We start from the raw sequence: 12,908 nt of genomic DNA, 5'->3' as shown, positions 1-12,908 counted from the left end.
GGGTGCAGGAAATCAACATGGCACATGGATACATATGTAACAAACCTGCACATTGTGCACATGTACCCTGAAACCTAAAGTATAATAAAAAAAGAAGAAGAAGAAGAAGAAAAAAAGAAATAGCCTTTCTTTACTTAAACAAGTCTGTATTTTATATAGTCTGTTTCAGAGACCTTGGTTATGCTTTCAGAATCATCCCTTTTTAAGACTTATTGAGGTATTCTTGACAAGTAAAAATTGTATATATTTAGGATATAAAACTTGAGGTTTTGAGAGAGATATATAGTGAAATGATTACCACAATCAAGCAAATTAACATATCCATCACCTCACATAGTTACCATTTTCTTTTCTTTTTTTTCTGTGGATTGAGAACACATAAGATGTACCCTCAGAAAATTCAGTTATACAATGTGGTACTGTTAACTGGAGTCACATTGTTGTGAATTAGGTCTCCAGAACTTATTCATCTTGCATAATTGAACCTTTGTACCATTTGACAGGCATCTCCCCATTTCTCCCATTTTCCAACCCATGGTAACCACTACTCTACTCTCTGCTTCTATGAGTTCAGATTTTCTAGATTTCACATGAGTGAGATCATGCACCATTAGTCATGCTGTACCTGGCTTATTTCACTTAGCATAATCTCCTCCAGGTTTATTCACATTTTCTAAAATAGCAGAATTTCCTTTTTTAAAGGCTAAATAATACGCCCATTTTGTGTTTATGTGATATATATATATCTGTAATCTGATATATATATTTTGCTGATATATATATCAGCAAAAATGTCACCATACTGTTTTCAATAATTGTTGTACCAATTTACATTTCCACCAACAGCATACAAGGGTTTCCTTTTCTCCATATTCTTGCCCACACGTATCTTTTGTCTTTCTGGTAGTAGTCACTCTAACAGGTGTAAGGTGATATCTCATTGCAGTTTTGATTTGCATTTCTCTGATAATTAATAATGTTGAGTATCTTTTCACATACATGTTTGCCCATGTTTGTGTCTTCTTGTAAGGAATGTCTATTCAAGTCTTTTGCCCATTTTAAAATCAGGTTATTTGTTGCTTTTGCTATTAAGGTTTCTTTGAGTTCCTTCTATATTTTAGATATTAGCCTTTTATCAAATATATGGTTTGCAAATATTTTCTCCCATTCCATTGATTGTCTTTTCACTGTTTTGATTGTTTCTTTTGCAGTGCAGAAGCTTTTTGTTTGATGCAATCTTGTCTATTGTTGCTTTTGCTGCCTGTGTTTTTGGTGTCATATCCAAAAAATAATTGCCCAGATCATTATCAAGAAGATTTTCCCCTATGTTTTATTTAGCAGTTGTGTAGTTTGAGGTCTTATGTTTAAATATTTAATTCATTTTGAGTTGATTTTTGTACAAGTATGAGATAAGGGTCCAATTTCATTCTTCTGCATATGGATATCTAGTTTTTCCCACACCATGTGTTGGAGAGACAATCATTTATCTTTGCTTTGCCTTAAATAATACAGCCTCTGTTAAACTCGACAAATATTTATTGAGTGCTTATTTGTGAAATATGCTACACTAAGAATGGCCTACAAAAGTTTAAAGTATAAGTAGGGCAAAGCCCTTTATAAATCTTATAATTGGGTAAATGATTAAGATAAAAAAATCCTGAAAATCTATAATTTAAAGAAAAAATATTTTCATCACTACAAGAGACACACAAAATGCTATAGCGACTCATAGAAGAGGCAAATCATATGTGGTGTGTGAATCGAAGCTGTTTGACAAGAGTGGTTTTTAAGAAGGTCCTGGAAGGATGGGTAGGATTTTGATAGGCAGAGATGCTTCAAGAAAGCTTTGTGGGCAGAAGGAATATCAAGGATAAAACCATGCTATTAAGAAAGTGTTTGGTGTTTTCAGGAAAGCAGCAGTGTGTCATTTTAACCGATACATACTGTCCATAAAGCAGGAAGTGGGTGATGTAGTTTAGACGCATGTCAGTAAAAAGCCTGGAGTGGTGGCCTGAGTGGTTTGGACTTATGTTCAAAGCAACAGCCAGTTTGGTGGTACATAACAAATGTATGATTAACACTATGTTTGAGGAGGATTAACCTGCAAAAATAGTAGAAGGGAGAAGAAATCAAAAAATAAAGAGGAAATCTGGGAGTCTTACTCAATATTAGATTAAAAAAATACATTGAGAGGAGGCAGCCATAATGGGAAAGATGAAGAGAAGCGGCATTTTTATAAATTTTTGCAGGGCTTAGCAATATATTGAAATTAAAGGAGAGGGAAGAAGGCAAACATTAAATGAGCACCTGCTTGATATAGACACTGGGCTCAACTGTCATGATGAGGGCAAGTTGAAAGGGGCAGCAAAGATGTCCCCAACATTTCAGATGAGTAAAAGGAAAGAATGCTTGTTTTGTGAATGGAAATTGGGAAGTTAGGAGACAGTCTAGTTTGGATGTGTTGAGCTTGATGTTCTGCTGGAACATTTAAGTGGTAATCTGTAGTGGAAATGGAAAATAAAACACGGGAGCTCCTGAGCAGAGTCAAGGTAGGTTTTTCATCCAGGCAGCAGTGACAGTAAAAGCTGAAGATAAGGTCACTCTATGAGACCTTGTAGAGAGAGAAGAATGGCTCTGTGCAGAATGACAGTAATATTGATACTCTTCATCAACATTGCAAACATTACTGAGTGATTAGTATGTGCCAGGCATCATACCAAACAGTTTAAATGCATTAATTATTGCAATAAATACTTTGGAAGTTATCATTATGACTAATTCATTATTAATATGCAATGTAAAAGGTAAATTTTATAGAAACAAAAGCCTAAATGATTTCAAGATGGGAAGTACTGAGGAGGGGGCTATAGAAGGGATATGGAAAGAGCACTAAAGTGTAATGTCTTCTTTTTTTTTTTTTTTTTTTTTTTTTTTGAGACGGAGTCTCGCTCTTTCACCCAGGCTGGAGTGCAGTGGCGCGATCTCAGCTCACTGCAGGCTCCGCCGCCCGGGGTTCCACCATTCTCCTGCCTCAGCCTCCGGCGTAGCTGGGACTACAGGCGCCTGCCACCTCGCCCGGCTAATTTTTTGTATTTTTAGTAGAGACGGGGTTTCACCGTGTTAGCCAGGATGGTCTCGATCTCCTGACCTCGTGATCCGCCCGCCTCGGCCTCCCAAAGTGCTGGGATTACAGGCGTGAGCCACCGCGCCCGGCCGTAATGTCTTCTTTAGAGCATGTTTATTCACTTCAACTATTGATTATTAAAATAGAAATTCAATATGTATCAAAAATTTGGAGGGGATATACTTTGTCCTCTAATCACTGCAAAAAAAAATAGAATAAAAGAAATAAGTGACCATGAAGATGTAATAGTTAGCATTCCTTATGGTCCAACAACAGTTTCAAATTACATGTTTTTTTAAACTGTTAGAAATACAGAAATAATCACAAATCCACAATCATGGTGGAAACTATCAATAAACCCTTTTATAAACATATATCAAGTAAATAAAAATAAACAAGTATTTAAATGACATGATTTAAAAGTGTGAACATACATAGACAGAAACACATAGATGATTATAGATGAGTATTGTTTTCAAATGTCTATGGAACATCAAATAAATGGATTTTGGATTAGAGAACAAAGATGATTTCAACAAAATCTGTGCATCAGAACTCACAATGTCACATTTTCTAATCATGTAATAAAAAAATGCAACAAAAGGATAGGCAAAATTTTTAAATAACTCTTGATTAAAGAGGAAATTTAAGCTGAAATTACAGGTAACACTGCCCAAATTACTCTGTAGATTTATTGCAGTCTTTGTGAAAATCCCAGTGGCTTTTGTGCAAAAATTGACAGGCTAACCCTATGGAAATGCAAGAGACCCAGAATAGCTAAAACACTATTGAAAAAGCCAAAAGTGGAGGACTCACACTTCCCAATTTCAAAGCTCACTACAATGCTACAGTAATCAAGACTGTAGTATTGGCATAAGGATAGACACATAGGCCAACGCAGTGGAATCATGAGCCCAGAAATAAACCTAAACTTGCATGGCCAATTAATTTTCGACAGGGTGCCAAAATCATTCTATGAGGAAAAAATAATCTCTTCAATGAATGGAGTTTGGATGACTGAATATCCACATGCAAGAGAATGAATTTGAATTCCTGTCTCACAGTATATAAAAAAAAAGTTAACTCCAAATGGATCAAAGACCTAAATGTAAGATCTAAAACTATAAAACTCCTGTACAAAACCAAAAGTATAAATCTTCATGACTTTAGACAGTATGTCCTTATATATTACATCAACACAAACAAGAGAAAGAAATAAATTGGACTTAATAAAAATTAAAACCTTTGTGTTTTGAAGGATACTATCAAGAAAGTGAAAAAAAAAACACACAGAATGAGAGAAAATATCTGCAAATTATATGTCTGATGAGAATATATATATGACATATATATACATATATATGCACACATTGTGTATGTATACACACACACACATATTGCTTGTGGAAATGGAAAATGGTAGAGTCGTTTTTGAAAATAGTTTGGCAATTCTTCAGAAAATTAAACATAGGATACCAGTGCAATCACTCAAAATCCCAACATTTCTTTATAGAACTTGACAAGCTGGCCGGGTGCGGTGGCTCACGCCTGTAATCACAGCACTTTGGGAGGCCGAGGCGGGTGGATCACTTGAGGTCAGGAGTTCCAGACCAGCCTGGCCAACATGATGAAACCCTGTCTCTATCAAAACACAAAAATTAGCCGGGCATGGTGGTGGGCGCCTGTAATCCCAGCTACTCGGGAGGCTGAGGTGAGAGAATCGCTTGAACCCGGGAGGCGGAGGTTGCAGTCAGCCGAGATCGCACAACTGTACTCCAGCCTGGGTGACTAAGCAAGACTCCGTCTCAAAAAAGAAAAAAAAAAAAAAAAACAGAAGAACTTGACAAGCTAATTCTAAATATCCTTTTAAGTATTGATAAAGGCTGGGTTGAAGGAAGTGGCTTACGTGTATGGCAACTGAGACCCAGAACAAGGCGTGCTTACCCGCCCACCCCAGCATCCCAGGCACGTCTGGAAAATCAAGTTCTCCTCACAACCACCCCAGTGCTGTAAAACGCCAATGTCATAATGCAGCGGACCAAAATGTATTTCCTGTAAAGAGAAAAAGAGACAACTGAACTGCGTATGCCTGTTTCTTACCCTAAACTCACTAAGCAGAGAAGTCACTCCATCTTCCCTGGGGCAGTTTGAGGCCGGGAGCTGTACAAACAGGCTGAGGAGTGTTTAGGAAAAATCTTTCTCATAAAAACCAGAAGACTGTAAAAGATGCAAGAGTGTATAATTTATGTTACCTCTGACAGATGTTCCAGCCACTACAAGTTGCCTTTGCAGTTTCCATTCTCTCCTTTTTTTGGTAATAGAATTATAATTTGGGGGTGTCAGTGTGCCCTGCTTATAAATTCTTGGCCTCCATTGCGACTATGGGTGGCTGTATGATGTACTTCTTAACAATGAGATGTAAAACAGAAGCCTGCCAGTGATTCCTAGAAAGTTTTGCTTTCTTAATTTAGATGCCATCCCTTCTGCTTTGTTTCTCCCTTCTTTTTTCCGCCTGGAACACAGAAGTGATGTCTGAAGCTAAAGCATCCATCTTGTAACCAGAATGAGAGCCACATGCCAAGGATGGTAAAACAGAAATAGAAAAGTACCCTGAAGACATTCTTAAGCCACTACATCAGCTCTGCTATGTCTTTTCTATGGAGCGCGCTATTAATTCATACCAAGGGACAATACTTTTTCTGTTGAATGCTTTCAGCTTTGAATAATATTTGTCTTCTATATCTGTCTGGTTTGTATTTACAAATTATTTTATTTTAATCTTTTTGTAATCTTTTATTTTAGATTCCTTTCTTTAAATAACTAGATTTCATTTTCCATTCTAATCTGAGTCTTTGACTTTTTACTAAGAGAATTAAGCTCATTTACATTTACAATCATAATTCTTCCATTTGCTTAGTATGTGGTTGCAAGATGTAGACATTTATCTCAAATTAGCTTAGGCAAAATGGAAATTCACTGGCTCCTACACGAGTGCAGCTAGAGACCCATTGAGCCAGACACTTAATACCACCAGTATTCTCTTACTCAGCCTCCCTTCTTTGCTTCTCTCTGATTAGTTTTCTCCACATACACCATGTCACACATCTCTCGGCTTTATCTCCTTAGAGAAAAAAAATGCCTCCCCACAGATCCAGTTGAACAAACCCTGAAGAAGGAGCATGATGGTCACAGTTTGTGCCAGATGTCTATATGCCTCTGTGCTCTACCAGTTTATAGGGCTGGATGGTGAGTGGGTGAAGAAGATGATGTTCTATGATTGACTCAGCTTAAGTTAGAGGGTCAATTCTAGATTATCTAGACTGGGGAAATAAGATCATCTAAAAACCACATTGGACTCCATTTGGAGTCTATAATTACAGTGGGGATGGGGGAATGGAGTGCTTTTCCCAGAAAAATGCAGAGGTGCAGGGCAGATAAATCAGCAAATGACCATTTTAATTGTTACAGAAATAAAATGTCTTATTTTATACTTCTTGAGTTTTAATCTCTTTCCTCTTCTTAGGTATGGACTATTAATTTGCTCTTTTTCTCCACAATAATTGAGAAATAAAGCATCCTGTTTCCACTAAACCATTCTTAGGCCATTAGCATCTAATTATTAAAATCAAGGGCAATGTAAGAACTTGACTTCCTTTTTTGAAAAACGTTTCACCCAGGGCTTTGTCTCTCTTTGTGAAGTTCCTCCTTTCTCTCCTGTGTTTTGGTTTTTGTTTTTCCCTTTCATTTAAAATGTAGTCATAAACTGCATGATTGTCTTTGTACTAAATAGTATAAATAATATGTTCCAAGTAGCTTTATTTCAAATTTATAGACCATTTGTATAAATTCAATTTATCTCTATATATTTAACTCATCTTATTGATTACTCCAATTCATTTAGGCCACCACTTTTTTTTTCTTGAATCTAAATTTTGATTAATATCTTGGGGTCCTAAAGTAGGCCTTCGGGGTATTTATTTGGGAAGACAATCTGGTTTCTGAGTCCTTGGATACCTGAAAATGCCACCCTATTACTTCTCTACATGATAATAAATGACCTAGGTAACTAAGTAGAACTTTGATAGCTTTAGTTACTGAGTCACGGTCACTGTGGCACTGAGTAATGTTCAAGAAGAAAGGTTGTCATATTTCAATCCTACTTCACAGGTAGGTAAGAAGGATAATTTTGTTTCTTAACAGAATCTGACTCTATCTTTCATTTTACCTTATGTTCATAGACAATTTCCCTCATTTCATATATTTTTCTGGTTAGTTCAGTGGGAATTTAGAAGAGAATTTTTATTGTATTCTTTATTACCATTTTAGGCAAAAGTTCTGTGATTCTATAGCCAGGCGTGGCATCTTTCGAGTATGAGCAAAGAAAATATTCAGTAGAGATTTCCTTGCTTGAAGACCGGCAAACAGGCTATGCCACAGAATCCAGGCCAATGTTCAAACAAGTGTACTACTGACAAGGCTGGCCATAGGGTCATACTGGGTAGGAAGGCAAATGGGTTGCAGTGGGCAGGTAGGTGTTCTGATAGAACAGAGAAAAGTTAAGAATTGGAGTTTATTATTTGTACAAATAGTAGGTTTGGTGGTCATGAAAGAATGGGATAATTTGAATATCAGGATGCTGTAATCAAGACAGAAAATATCAGAATTGGAACTATCGTCACATTTTAATTGCTCATATCCCTCAATTTGCTGTTCCATTTTCTCCTACATTCAAATTTTATTTGAACCCTTCAGTCAATATCAGCTTGATGCCATTAGTCCACTATTGTGTCATCTTTCTGCTGTATAATTTTTCTTTATCATTTTATCTCTGGCTCACACCAATGTTGTACTGTACATTTTCTTTTCGTAAGCTAGATTCCTAAGCAGCCTTTCCAGTCTTCTTTATGAGAACCCACCATAATTAAGAGTCAGGGTATTCTGACTTTTCCCTATAAGAATAATGCCACCTCTGTTTTAACCATCAGCTCTGGTTTTTGAATATTCATTTTCAATGTAACCAATACTCCAAAACTTTTGTAATTATGCCTATGCAGTGAGAACAATGTGTATATCTGTTCTGAATTGGAGAAGAATTAAAAGGACAGACTAATGTTAACTCTGACTTAGTAAACACATACTTGCTATTATGCATGCCACAGAGCATTTAGACTCTAATTAAAAAGCTTTTCATGATTCCTTGATTACATAATTGAGCTTTATAATTTACATTCTACTATATCCTCTGCAAAAGATTTTATGAACTGCTTAATTGTGATTATGACATAGCCCAGACTCCAACTCTGGTGTTTTCATTCCAAGTTGTGTTTTTCCTACTATTCCACATTGCATCCTTGTGTCTTATGTTTCCTTCTAGAGTGTCAGTTTTTTGAGGGGAGGCTCTCAGTAAATATTTGTGGATTACACTTGTCTGAATCCGTGTGTTAAAAAGGGTTGAAACACACCTTGTTGAAACACACAACAAAATGGCTGTGACCAAGGAACTAATTTCATTGCTAGAATAGAATTCTGACTCTTTTCTATTTAACCATATTTATATTTTATGTAAAATGTGGTATTCATGCTGATACCAATTGGAAATAAATGAGAAAAAAATCTAAGTAGGAATTACACTTTTGGTTCAAAATATTCAATCAGAAAAATACAAATACACCAGCAAAGCAAATCCTCCTTCAATAAGCTACACTCTCCAATTTCACCTCAATTTAAACCTTATACCAGCATATCCACACATAATTACAAAATTGGGAATGTTCTCTAAGTATCGTTTTACATCTTATTCTCATTTAAACATCATGAGTGTTCCACAGGTTAGTCAGTATAGTTATGTAGTTAGTCACTCATAAGTGTATAATATTCTAAGTTTCCCCTGTTGTTGAACATATACCTTGTTTCTAATGTTTTTGCTATTGCAAATTATGCTGCAAAAACACATCCTTACACATAAGTCTGTGTCTTCATCTTGATTATTTCCCAAGACAAATTTCTACATCAGCCAGAGTTTTAGCAGGAAACTAATGGCACATGTTCACCTCTTGAATTGAATGCATGTTCAATTCAAGCGAATTAAATGAAGGGACTGATTACAAGAGGTATGGACAGGATTATAAGGGAATCAACAAGGAATGGTGAAACACTTAGGGATTGTCAAAGAAGCCCTTACCTGCACCTAGATCTGAAGGAGAAAGTGGAGGCTATAGGGTCGCTGGAACGCAGAGAAAGTCTCAGCTGAGGAATAGAGACCGTCCCAGGAGAACTGTGACTTTAATGCTGTGCTTCTCCAAATGTAGTGTTGTGATCAGCAGCATCAGAAATATATGGAACCTGTTGAAAATGCAAATTCCTGGGCCCTGTCTCCATCCTACTGAGTTAGGGAAAAGGCCCCAACATGATTCTGATGCACTCAAGTTTGAGAAGGACTGGCTTAGAGGAATGATGCCACTCACAAAACTACGGCTGAAAGTAGGGAGCAGTTGGGGGAAATAAATACTCCCAAATCTCCTTTCTTCCCTCTGAGCTCCTTTAAGTGCTTTCATTGGCTAAGCCCTGCTAGAAGCTAGAGAGCAAGGAAGCTTGTGAATCTAATCTATACAATACATAGAGTAGGACAAAGAGGAGGTGGAATAGAGACATGGATGAGGCAAAAGAATTACCAGCCCAATCCCTAAATGCAGAATTACTGGATCAAACAATGTAAAAATTTTAAAACCTTTTAATAAATATTAGTAAGTCATTTTTCAAAAAGAGCTCATGACTAAACACTTTTATCAGCAGCAGTGGCTAAGACTACCAGTCTATTGGAATTCTTGCTAACTTTGAATATGATTTTTTTAAAAGCCTGCTCCAGTTTTGTAAATTAAAAATGGTATCTCAGTCTTGTTTCAATTTGCATTTCTTCATTTGAAACGAGATTATTTTTTAAACATATACTTATTGCCATTTGCAGTCTTCCTAGGTGTTATGTATTGATGTCCTTTGCTTACTTTGCCATAGGGATGCTATTTTTTTTTAATTTGGAAAAGCTCTTTATCAACAATAATGGCATTTCTTTTCTGCCATATTTATTGCAGGTGTTTTTCACAGTATGTCATTTGTCTTTTATTTTGTATATATGGAAATTTTACCTAGCACCACTTATTAATCTTATTCTTAGTGATATATTCTTTTGTTGCTCAGCCTTGTCCTCTTTAAAAACTGCTTCTTTGACCATGATGATGATTGATAACTTGGCTTCTGTATTAGTTTCCTATTGGTCTTGTAACAAATTGCCATACAATTGGTGTCTTAAAATAACACATTTATTGTTTTATGGTTCTGGAACTCAGAAGTCCAAAATGGGTCTCACAATTAAATTAAATAGGTCTCACAATTAAAGTGTAGGCAAAACTGCATTCCATCTGGAGGCTCTAGAGGAGAAACTGTTTCCTTGTCCTTTCCAGTTTCCAGAGGCTGTCTGCATTCCCTGGGTTGTGATCCTTTCCTTTATCTTTAAAGCTCATCACCTCAATCTTTGCTTCTGATGTCACATCTCCTTCTCTAACTGTGACTCTCCTGCTGCCATTTTCCAGTTACAAGTACCCTTGTAATGATATTGGTCACACAAGGGTGATCTCACCATCAATATACTTAATCACATCTGCAAAGACCCTTTCGTCATATAAAGTAACATATCCACAGGTTTCAGATTAGGATGTGGACATATTTGGGGACCACAGCTCCTACCACCCCATCCTAGCCTCCTGCCCAGCATGGTTCATTGTAGAAACCCACATAGAAACACTATTCTTACTCTCCATCAGGTGATATTTTCCAAGCACTCTTTCCAGGTTGACAACACCCTGTATTCAGAACCCTTTTATCATCCCCTTTCTTTTTAAAAACACTCACACAATCTTAAACTCTCTCATTGACTATGATCATTTTCTCCATAGCCTAAAAAGCTGTTTCTTTAACCAAATTCTCCATATTAATAGCCTATTTTATTTCAGACATATTATTCGGCTAGATCTCATTTAGCCAAATGTCTACAGCTAATTTATTTATGAAGCTAAATATCTTCCAAATATTACAGTATCTCTTCTGCTTATATGATAACTTCCAATATCTATCACATTTAAAGCACAAACCTCATTTTTAGGAGTCCATCATATCCAAAATTCAGAATTTAAGAAGTAAATCCCTATTCATGGGAATGAATATTTGCTCTTTCATTCACCAGCACTGTGCTTAGTATTGAGATACAAAAAATAGGACATCATCTTTCCCTTAATGTCAAGAGAAAAACATGGTTCCAATTTTTGTTGTATTTTTAAAAATTGAAAACAAAATCAAAAGTTCACATGTTTCTTTTTTAACTTGTAAGTTCCCTGAGAACTTGGATTCCATGTATTTTGTATGTATCTGTATGTGTATGTTTCTAGATGCACTATGTATTCTGAAAAGAGAATATATTATAATATAGTAAGACATGGATTTAAGTTTTGGCTCACCATCTATTTGCTCCATTAGTATATATGAGTAATTTAGCTCTGTGAGCCTTAGTTTCCTTATTTGTAAAATGTGAGTGATAATGCCTACCTCACCAGGACTTTGTAAGAATTAAATGACACAACATATGTCTGAATGCTCCTTAAAATTCATGTGTTGAAACTGAATTGCCAGTGTGATAGCATTAAGTGGTGGGGCTTTTAGGAGGTGATTAGGTCCTGATGGTTCTGCCTTCATGAATGGATTAGTGCCCTTATGAAAGGACCTGAGGGAACTAGCTAGCTCCCTTTTGTCCTTTTTGTTCTCTACCATAAGACACAGTGTTCAAGGCATCAACTTGGAAGCAGGGAGTAGCCCTCACCAGACACCAAATCTGCTGGCACCTTGACCTTAGAATTCCTAGCCTCCAGAACTGTGAGAAATACATTTCTGTTCTTTATAAATTACCCAGTCTCAGGTATTTTGTAGTAGCAGATTAAGTGGATTAATACAATATGTAAAGCACTTAGAGTAGCCTGGCATATAGTAAATCCTCAACTGTGTGGGCAGGGTCAGAATTTAAAGTAGGAGTGATTTCTTCATATTACAGAGTGACTAAGAGCACATACTCTGGAATCAAACTACCTGGTTTAAAATCCCAGCTCTACCATTTATTAGCTGTGTGACTATAAAATGAGGATAATGATAATAATAATAATTCTCACCTCATGGGGTTGTCGTATAGGTTATATGAGTTACATACTTTAACACATGTAGAATGCTTAGAAGAGTGCCTGTCACCTGGCAAATGCTATATAATTGTTGGCTATAATTACATATCTCCCTAAATGTATAGTTCCTCAAAATAGAGCATTACAGTTACATTTGTTATATAAACCAAACTGATAATTTCTCAACATAAGGTATTTCAGCTTCTGTTACAAAGTGATATAATGAAAAGATCAGTAGCTTTTTATTTATAAACAAAGCTGAACAAGATGAGCTGGTATCTTTTTCTGTGAAATGGCAATACTAATGTTTACCTAACCCAGGGCTTTTTTTTTCTTATCATCAACAAATTAAGAAATATAGGTATCACAGACCATCTAGGTTTTAACTCTAATTACTAGATATTTTGCCTTGGGGAAGTCACTTAACCTCTTTCTTTCTCTTCTTTGTATATAGTTTAAAAGAACAGAGACAGGGTCTTGCTTTTTTACCCAGGCTGGAGTGCAGTGGCACAATCATGCACTATAACTTTGAACTCTTGGGCTCAAGTGATTTTCCAGCCTCAGCCTCC

The sequence above is a fragment of the Hylobates moloch genome, unplaced genomic scaffold (assembly GCF_009828535.3).
Source record: "Hylobates moloch isolate HMO894 unplaced genomic scaffold, HMol_V3 SCAFFOLD_12, whole genome shotgun sequence".
Lineage (NCBI taxonomy): Eukaryota > Metazoa > Chordata > Mammalia > Primates > Hylobatidae > Hylobates > Hylobates moloch.
The sequence above is the reverse complement of the archived record's forward strand: the minus strand, read 5'-3'. Positions refer to the sequence as shown.